This window comes from Propithecus coquereli, unplaced genomic scaffold, assembly GCF_000956105.1.
Source record: "Propithecus coquereli isolate 6110/MARCELLA unplaced genomic scaffold, Pcoq_1.0 Scaffold166, whole genome shotgun sequence".
NCBI classification, from domain to species: Eukaryota; Metazoa; Chordata; class Mammalia; order Primates; family Indriidae; genus Propithecus; species Propithecus coquereli.
This window is the reverse complement of record NW_012141191.1, coordinates 3,043,570-3,053,710: the sequence shown is the minus strand read 5'-3', so window position 1 is coordinate 3,053,710 and position 10,141 is coordinate 3,043,570. Positions and strand designations below refer to the sequence as shown.

General features: G+C 36.1%; 1 protein-coding gene across 1 annotated transcript in view; it reads left to right on the top strand.

The window, feature by feature from the left end:
- Positions 1-10,141, top strand: part of SMC5 (structural maintenance of chromosomes 5) — a 100,633-nt gene that overhangs the window by 10,134 nt on the left and 80,358 nt on the right. The gene's annotated exons all lie outside the window — the stretch shown is intronic.

Sequence of the window (10,141 nt, the reverse complement as noted above, 5' to 3'; positions counted from 1 at the left end):
ATATGTATTTTTAGTTGTCCAGATCATTTCTTTCTATTTTTTGGTAGAGACGGGGTCTCGCTCTTGCTCAGGCTGGTCTCAAACTCCTGACCTTGAGCGATCCACCCGCCTCGGCCTCCCAGAGTGCTAGGATTACAGGCGTGAGCCACCGCGCCCGGCCTATATTTTATTTTTAAAACATTAAAGATTTGAGTGAATGGACAGGTAGACCTATTATAAAAATTTTATTTTTCACATTGATCTACATATTCAGCATTATTCTAGTCAAAATTCGAATACTGTCTGTACAAATTACAACCTGGTTCTAAAATTTAGATGAGTAAGCAGAGGGCCAAGAGTAGCTAAGATACTCCTGAAGACATAGAACAAAGTAGGAAAACTTGCCCTACCAGATACCAAGACTTAATATGAAGTTGCAGTAATTAAGACATCGTGGTATTGGTGTAGGAATAGACGTAGACCAGTGTGATGGGACAGAGACGGAATAAAGAGCCCAGATACAATGACATGAGTAATAGAGACTTGATTATTACACAACTGGCATTGCAAGGAAAAGATGAATAAATAATAATAAGACAATTGGTTATCTATGTAGGAAAAAATGAAATTGAGTCCTCTACTCACACTTGAACAAAAATTAATTCCAGGTTAATTGAAGATCTAAATGTGATTGACCAAAAACGATTTTAGAAGATACTGGTAATATGGCTGGCTCAGCTGGCTCACACCTGTAATCCTAGTACTTTGGGAGGCTGAGGTGGAAGGATTGCTTGAGGCCAGGAATTTGAGACCAGCCTGAGCAACCTAACAAGACCCCGTCTCTACAAAAAGTAGAAAAATTAGCTGGCTATAGTGGTAGACACTTGTAGTCCCAGCTACTCAGGAGGCTGAGGCGAGAGGATCACTTGAGCCCAGGAGATTAAGGCTGTAGGAAACTGTGATTGGAACTCTGTGCTCCAGCCTTTCATTCTGGGCGACATACCTAAAAAAAAGAAAAAGAAAAGTGTCTTAGATGTAAGTGTAGACTGAAAGGAAAGTATTGGTGAATTCAACTATAATAAAATTAAGAAACTTTTGTTCACGAGTACACACTATAAAGAAAGAAAAGATGAGCTGCAAATTAGGAGAAGGTAAACACATATAACAAAAGATCGGTATCCAGACTATATGATAAGCAAAGCAGTAACAACTCAGAAGAAAAATAGGCAGAAAATGATGCTCATGTCTCACAGAGGAGGCAACCCAAATAGTAAATATATGAAAAGGTGCTCAACTTCATTAATTATAAGGAAAATGCAGATTAACCCTAGCACAGCATCCCCGTCAGACTCACAAAAATTCCGGCATGTGTTTGCAAGAACATAGAACAATGGAAACTTCAATGCACTCTTGAAAGTATAAATTTGAACAGCATCTTTGGAAAATGATGTGGCATTATCTAGTGAATCTGTAGATGCATATACCCAATCACTAAAAACATTCTCCTAGGTACCCTAGTAAGCTCTTGTACATTTATATGGTAAAATTATGAAAATATTTATAGCAGTATTGTTGATAATAAATTCTAGTTTATTCAATAAAATTGAACATTATATGACAGTGAAAATAGATAAAACATAGCTCATTGGTTAAATCTCAAAAACATAATTTTAAGGAAAAATGCTATATTGGAAGAGTATATGTAATATGATTTTATATACAGAATGGTCAAAACATGAAATGGTTAATATTTAGAGCTATATACATATGTAGTAAAACTAAAGAAAAGCCAAAGAATGATCAACAAATTATCTTACAGGTTACATTTACTGAGGAGAGAGAAGGCAGTTGGGGTTGAGTTTCCTAGGAATGTCCAGTACACTGACAATACTCAGTTTCTTAAATTGGTGATAGATATTTGGTTGGTTTATTCTTTAAACAATACATGCTATTGGGTATAAAATGTATTTCGCATAAAAACATAATTTTAAAAAGAATGAGAGTCGTCAACCCACTGTAAAAAATATTTTTAAAGCTTGAAATGAACTACTGTGAATACTGTGATATCTAAATGATGTTACAAATTTCTTATCTAGACTTTAATATATGGTTATAAGATTGAAGCAAATACCTCTTAAGATTATAAATAAACTATTCAAAGAGAGAGAGAGAGAGAGTGTGTGTGTGTGTGTGTGTGTGTGTGTGTGTGTGTGTTTTAATGCGAGGCATTTATAAAGTAGAAAAGATAATTTTCTCTGTTAATAATTAGCCCTGTGACTTTGGGCAATTGTGTGGACCTCAGTTTTTCTTCATTTAAAAGATAAGGGGGTTGGAGTAGATAGCATCTAAGGATTAACTCAGATTTTTATGAATATTGATATATAATTTTTTATGTTATTTTTAATTATGGGTACATGATAGTTGTATGTATTTATAGGGTGCAAGTGATGTTTTTATACAGACATACAATGTGAATTAAGCAAATTAGAGTATTTGAGGTATCCATCACCTCAGGCATTTAACATTTCTTTGTGTTAGGAACATTCCAGTTCTACTCTTAGTTATTTTAAAGTATACCCTAACTTGTTGATTCTGGTCACTTTGTTGTGCTATGAAATATTGTTCATTCTGTCTAACTACATTTTTGCACCCATTAACCATCCCCACTTTATCCCTTTCTCCCTGCTACCCTTCCAAGCCTCTGGTAAATATCATTCTTCTCTCTGTCTCCATGAGAACAATTATTTTTAATATTTAGCTCCCACATATGTGTGAGAACATGCGAGATTTGTCTTTTTGTGCCTGGCTTATTTCACTTAACATAATGTTCTCAGGTTCCATCCATGTTGTTGCAAATGGTAGGATTTCATTCTTTTTTATGGCTATATGTACCACAATTTCTTTATCCATTCACCCCACTGATGAACACTTAGGTTGATTCCAAATCTTGGCTATTCTGAATAGTGCTGCAATAAACATGGGAGTGCAGATAACTTTGTGATATACTGAATTCCCCTCCTTTGAATATATATCCAGCACTGGGATTGCTGGATCATATGGTAGTTTTATTTTTAGTTTTTTTGAAGAACCTCCATACCATTTTTCGTAGTGATTGCACTAATTTACATTCCCACGAACAGTGTACGAGGATTCCCCTTTCTCCAAATCCTCTCCAGCATTTGTTATTGCCTGTCTTTTTGATAAAAGCCATTTTAACTGGGGTGAAATGATATCTCATTGTAGTTTTGATTTGCGTTTCTGTTATGACTAATGTTGAGCATTTTTCATATACCTGTTGGCTGTTTGTGTGTCTTCTTTTGACAAATGTCTCTTCAGACCCTTTGCCCACTCTTAAATTGGATTATTTGATTGATTTTTTTTTCCCTATTGAGTTGTTGGAGCTCCATATATGTATATTTGTATATATATAGTAGTTATTAATCCCTTGTCGGATGAGTAGTTTGCAAATATTTTCTCCTGTTTTGTGGGTTTTCTCTTCACTTTGTTGTTTCCTTTGCTGTGCAGAAACTTTTTAGCTTGATGTGATCCCATTTGTCCAATTTTGCTTTGATTGCCTGTGCTTTGGGGATATTACTCAAGAAGTCCTTCCTCAGACCAACGTCCTAAAGTGTTTCCCCAGTGCTTTCTTTTAGTAGTTTCATAGTTTCAGGTCTTAAAGTCTTTAATCCATTTTTATTTGATTTTTGTGTATGTCGAGAGATAAGGGTCTAGTTTCATTCTTCTGCATATGAATATCCAGTTTTCTCAGCATCATTTATTGAAGAGACTATCTCCTTTCCCCACTGTATGTTCTTGGTACGTTTGTTGAAGGTAAGTTCACTATAGATATATAGATTTATTTTTGGGTTCTCTATTCTGTTCCGTTGGTCTACGTGTCTGTTTTTATACCAGTACCATGCTGTTTGGTTACTAAAGTTCTTTAGTATAATTTGAAGTCAGGTAATGTGATTTCCTCAGTTTTGTTCTTTTTCCTCAGGATGGCTTTGGCTATTCTGGGTCTTTTGTGGTTCCATATAGGATCATTTTTTCTATTTCTGTGAAGAATGTCATTGGTATTTTGATGGGGATTGCATTGAATCTATAGATTGCTTTGGGTGTTATGGACATCTTAACAATATTGATTCTTCCAATCCATCAGTGTGGCGTATCTTTCACTTTTTCTGTGTCCTCTTCAGTTTCTTTCATCAATGTGTTATAGTTTCCATTATAGGGATCTTCCACTTTTTGATTAAGTTTATTTCTAGGTATTCTATTTTATTTGTAGCTATTGTAAATGAGATTATTTCTTGGTTTCTTTTTCCGGTTATTAACTGTTGGTATATGGAAATGCTAATGATCTTTGTATATTGATTTTACATCCTGCAACTTTACTGAATTTGTTTATCGGTTCTTAATAGTTTTTGGATGGAGTCTCTAGGTTTCTCTAGATATTAAATAAGATCATATCATCTACAAACAAAGATAATTTGACTTCTTATTTTCCAATTTGGATGCCCTTTATTTCTTTCTCATGTCTGATTGATTACTCTAGCTAAAACTCCCAATATTACATTGAATAGCAGTGCTGAAGGTGGATATCCATGTCTTGTTCCAAATCATGGAGGCTGGGTTTTCAGTTTTTCCCCATTCAGAATGATACCAGGTGTGGGTCTGTCATATATGGCTTTTATTGTGTTTAGGTAAGTTCCTTCTATACCCAGTTTTTTTAGAGTTTTTATCATGAAAGGGTATTGAATTTTTTTTTTTTTTTTTTGAGACAGAGTCTCACTCTTTTGCCCAGGCTAGAGTGCCGTGGTGTCAGCCTAGCTCACAGGAACCTCAGACTCCTGGGCTGAAGCGATCCTTCTGCCTCAGCCTCCCGAGTAGCTGGGACTACAGGCACGTGCTGCCATGCCTGGCTAATTTTTTCTATATATTTTTAGTTGTCCAGATAATTTCTTTCTATTTTTAGTAGAGATGGGGTCTCGCTCTTGCTCAGGCTTGTCTCGAACTCCTGAGCTCAAATAATGTGCCTGCCTTGGCCTCTCAGAGTGCTAGGATTACAGGCGTGAGCCACCGGGCCTGGCCCGGAGTATTGAATTTTATTCTTGTTTTTTCAGCATCAATTGAAATGATCATATGGTTTTTGTCCTTTGTTCTCTTGATATGATGTATCACATTGATTGATTTGCATATGTTGAACCATGCTCGCATCTCTGGTATGAATTCCATTTGTTCATAATGAATAATCTTTTTAATGTGTTGTTGAATTCGGTTTGCTAGTATTTTGTTGAGGATTTTTACGTCTGTGTTCATTAGCAATACTGGCCTATAGTTTTCTTTTTTTTGCTCTGTCCTCGTCTGGTTTGGGTTTCAGGGTGATATAAGCTTTGTAGAATGAGTTTGGGAGTATTCCCTTCTCTTTGATTTTTTTTGAATATTAATGGTTTAAGTAGGATTGTTATTAGCTCTTCATTGAATGCTTGATAGAATTTAGCAGTGAAGCCCTCAAGTCCTGGGCTTTTTGATGGGAAACTTTTTGTTACTGCTTCTGTCTTGTCACTTACTTGTTTATTTGTGTTTTGTATTTTTTCGTGGTTCAGTCTTGGTAGATTGTGTGTGTCTAGCAGTTTATCCATTTCTTCTAGGTTTTCTAATTTGTTGGCATATAGTTGCTTATAGTAGTCTCTAATAATCCTATGTATTTCTGCAATATCAGTTGTAATGTCTCTTTTTCATCTCTGATTTTATTTATTTGGATCTTCTCTCTTTTTTTCTTAGTCTAGTAAAAGTGTGTCAATTTTCTTTATCTTTTTAAAAAAGTAACTTTTAATTTTGTTGATCTTTTGTATTTTTGGTATCAGTTTCATTTATTTCTGTTCTGATTTCTATTATTTCTTCTAGTAATTTTGGGTTTGGTTTGCTTTTGTTTTTCTAGTTCTTTGAGATGCATCATTAGGTTGTTTATGTGAAGCTATTCTACTTTTTTGATGTAGGCACTTATTGCTATATCCTCTTATTACTGCTTTTGCTGTGTCCTATAGATTTTGATATGGTATGTTTTTGTTTTCATTTGTTTTGAGAAATTTTTAAATTTCCTTCTTAATCTCTTCATAGATCCATTCATCATTCGGGAACATATTGTTTAATTTCCATGTGTTTGTGTATTTTGCAGTGTTCCTCTTGTTATCGATTTCTAGTTTTATTCGAATGAGGTCAGAGAAAATACTTGATTTAATTTCAATTTTTAAAAAAGAATTTTTAAGACTTGTTTTGTGGCCTAGCATATGGTCTATCCTTGAGAATGATTCATGAATTGAGAAGAATCTATATTCTGCAACTGTTGGATGAAACCTTCTGTAAATATCTTATTAAGTCCATTTGGTCTATAGTACAAATTAAATTCAATTTTTCTTTTTTGATTTTCTGTCTGGATGATCTGTCTGTCCAATGCTGAAAGTAGAGTGTTGAGTTCTCCAACGATTAATGTGTTGGGATCTATTTCTGTCTTTCGCTTTTGCTTTTATATATTTGGGTGCTCTAGTGTTGGGAACATATATATTTAGAATTGTTATATCCTCTTGCTGAATTGACCCTTTATCATTACATAATGACCTTCTTTCTCTCTTTTTATAGTTTTTGTCTTGAAATCTATTTTATCTGATGGAAGTATAGCTACTCCTGCTCTCTTTTGGTTTCCATTTGCATGGAATATCTTTTTCCATACCTTTGTTTTCAGTCTATATGTGTCTTTATAGGTGAAGTGTGTTTCTTGTAGACAGTACATAGTTGGGTCTTATTTTTTTCTTCGTTCAGCCACTCTGTCTTATGATTGGAGAGTTTAATACATTCACATTCAATGTTGTTATTGATAGCTAAGGACTTACTACTGCCATGTTGTTATTTGATTTCTGGTTGTTTTATACTCCTTCCTTTCTTCCTGTCTTTCTTTGTAAAAAGTGATTTTCTCTGGTAATGTGTTTTAATTTCTTGCTTTTTATTTTTTGTGTATGTGTTGTAGGTTTTTTGATTTGAGGTTACCATGAGGCTTGCAAACCGATTATTTTAAATCAATTATTTAAACATGTGACATCTCTGCTAACAAACAAATAAACAAGCAAAGAGAAATCTAACAGAAATTCTACACTTTAACTCCATCCTCTCCAGCTTTTTAACTTTTTGTTTCCATCTATATGTTTTTATACTGTCTCTTAAAAAATTGTTATAGTTAATTTTGATAGGTTTGTCTTTTAGTCTTCCTGCTCAAGATGTGTGTTTTGCAGTTACAGCAATATGATAATTCTGTATTTGTGTGCTTACTGTTACCAGAGAGTTGTATACCTTCCAGTGATTTCTTACTGTTCATTAGTGTCTTTTTCTTTCCTATCAAAGAACTCCTTTTAGCATTTCTTGTAGGACAGGTCTGATATTGATGAAATCCCTCAGCTTTTGTTTATCTGAGAAAGTCTTTATTTCTCCTTCATGTTTGTAGGATATTTTTGCAGGATATAATTTTCTAGGGTTAAAATTTTTCCTTCAGTACTTTGAATATGTCATGCCATTCTCTTCTGGGCTATAAGGTTTCCACTGAGTAGACATATTGGAGCTCCTTTATATGTTATTTTTTTCTTTTTTCTTGTTTGCCTTAGGACCTTTTCTTTATCTGTGACCTGTGGAGCTTGGTTTTTAAATGTCTTGATGTAGTCTTGTTTGGGTTAAATGTGCTTGGTATTCTGTAACCTTCTTGTAGCTGAATATTCTGTCTTTTTCTGGGTTTGGAAAGTTCTCTGTTATTATTTCTTTGAATAAATTTTCTATCCTAATCTCTCTCTCTACCTCTTCTTTAAGGCCAGTAACTCTTAGATTTGCCCTTTTGACACTATTTTCTAGATCCTGTAGGCATGCTCCATTTTTTCTTCTTTTTTTTTTCTCTTCTCTCTGTATATTTTCAAATAGCCTGTCTTTGAGCAAATTCTTGCTTTTGCTTGATCAGTTCTGCTTTTGAGATATTCATGCATTTGTCAGTTTGTCAGCTGAATTTTTCAGCTACACAATTTCTGCTTATTTTTTTTATAATTTCCGTCTCTTTGTTAAATTTCTGTGATAGGCGTCTGAAATTCCTTCTTTGTGTTTTCTTGAAGTTCACTGAACTTCTCAGGACAGCTATTTTGAATTCTTTGTCTGAAAGGCTCATATTTCCATCACTGCACGATTGGTCACTGGTACCTTATTTAGTTTGTTTCATGAAGTAATGTTCTCTTGGATGTTCTTGATCCTTGTGGATGTTTGTCAATGTCTGGGCTTTGAAGAGTTCAGTATTTATCTTAATCTTCGCAGCCTGGACTTGTTTGAACTCGTTCTTGAAAAGGCTTCCAGATATTCAAAGGGAAGTGAGTGTCGTGATCTAAGTCCTTGGTCACTTACAGCCGTTTCAGCACTAGAGGTACCTCAAGCACAGTTATTCTGTGACTCTTACAGATTCCTAGTATTACTGTCTTGATGGACTTGGGTAAGATATGGGAGCATTCCCTGGATTACCAGGCAAAGTCTCTGACTCATTTCCCTCACTCTGTGTGCTAGGCTGCTGGAGTTGTGGGAGTAGTGACGTGCACACTGCCTCGTGGCCACTGCAGATAGGACTGTACCAGATCACACCAGAAGCCAGCCCAGTCTCACCTAGTGCCCATGGTGACTGTTGCCTGGCTATCTCTGATGTTTATTCAGAGCCCAAGGGCCCTTTAATCAGCAGGTGGTGAATCCTGCCAGGACTGTGTCCTTTCCTTCAGGGCAGCATGTTTCCTTCTGACCCATAGTGGGTCTAGAAATGCCTTCCTGGAACAAAGGCCTGGACTCAGGGGCTTCAGGAGTCTGCTTGGTACTTTATTTTACTGTGGCTGAGCCAGTACCCAGGTTGCAAAACAAAGTCTTCTGAACTTCCTTTTCCTTTTCCCCAAGCAGAAGAAGATTCTCCCTGAGCTACACTGCCTGGAATTGGGAAAGGGGTGACACAGGCACTGGCTTGGCTGCTGCTGTTGGTGTCTCACTGGGTCATGTGCACCCGAGACCACTGACTCCCAGCCAGCACAGTTGCAGGAATTGCCCAAGGACTGCAACCTTTGTGCCACTGCCTTTCAAATTTATTCCAGGGCCCAGTCTGCTTTTTGCCACCTTGTGGTGGGGCTAGCAGGCTGGTCTAAATATTCCCTCTACAGGCGCAGGCAGAATTCTTCCCTGTGATGGGGTGGGCCTGAGTTCCAATGCAAAGTCCCACAATCACTTCACTCTCCTCCCCCAGGCACACAGATTCTGTCTTGGCCTGGTGGCGGCACTGCAAGGAAATGGGGGAGGGGTGGTGCAGGCAGTGCAAGACTGTCTTTTCTGCCTTCTTCTGTGCCTCTTTCCTTGGTACAGTGTTAAAACCAAGTACTGTGATTGCTCACCTAATTTTTGGTTCTTCTGAAGGTGCTTCCTTTTCTGGTTAGTTGTTGAATTTGATGTTCATGTGGAGGGACAATCACTGGAGGTTTCTATTTGGCTGTCTTGCTCTGACCCCTCTCTGATGAATAGATTTTTAATTGTCAGATAATTAATTAAATCCCTATCTCTGTGTAGTGATTTGTTGGATTGTACTCCAGAGGCTGTATGGTTGGAATGAATTGGGTGTAGCAATTTTTACTAACCTTCACATGTTTATTTTTGTCATAAAGAAAACATATCTCTTACAATTGAGTGGTAGTATTTTTAAGGGAAGCTATGGAGTGCAGTGTGTTTCCTAGAGGACAGATTGCAGTCCTTTGGTTATACACAGATGTATTTAGGGGATGCCCAAGATTTCAGCAAGAATATTTTAATGTTGTATTTTTGTTTAAATGCTAATATAAAAATTTAACAAAAACATATTCTGCACCATCTGTATGGATATTTTATAATAAGAACTGCCTCCTAATTTTGTTTTCTTCTCATTGTTATGAACTATTTTGATTGTTGTAAGCTAATGAGCAGATAGCACTCCTACAAAGAAGTCATTAGTTTCCATATCTATGAGCAAACAAACAGAGCTAAAGTAACCTGGCCAAAATCAAATAACTTGTATATGGCAGAGTTGAGACTTTTCATCTTTTTAGGACTCAGTTTCATCATCTGTAAAATGGAAATAATGTAT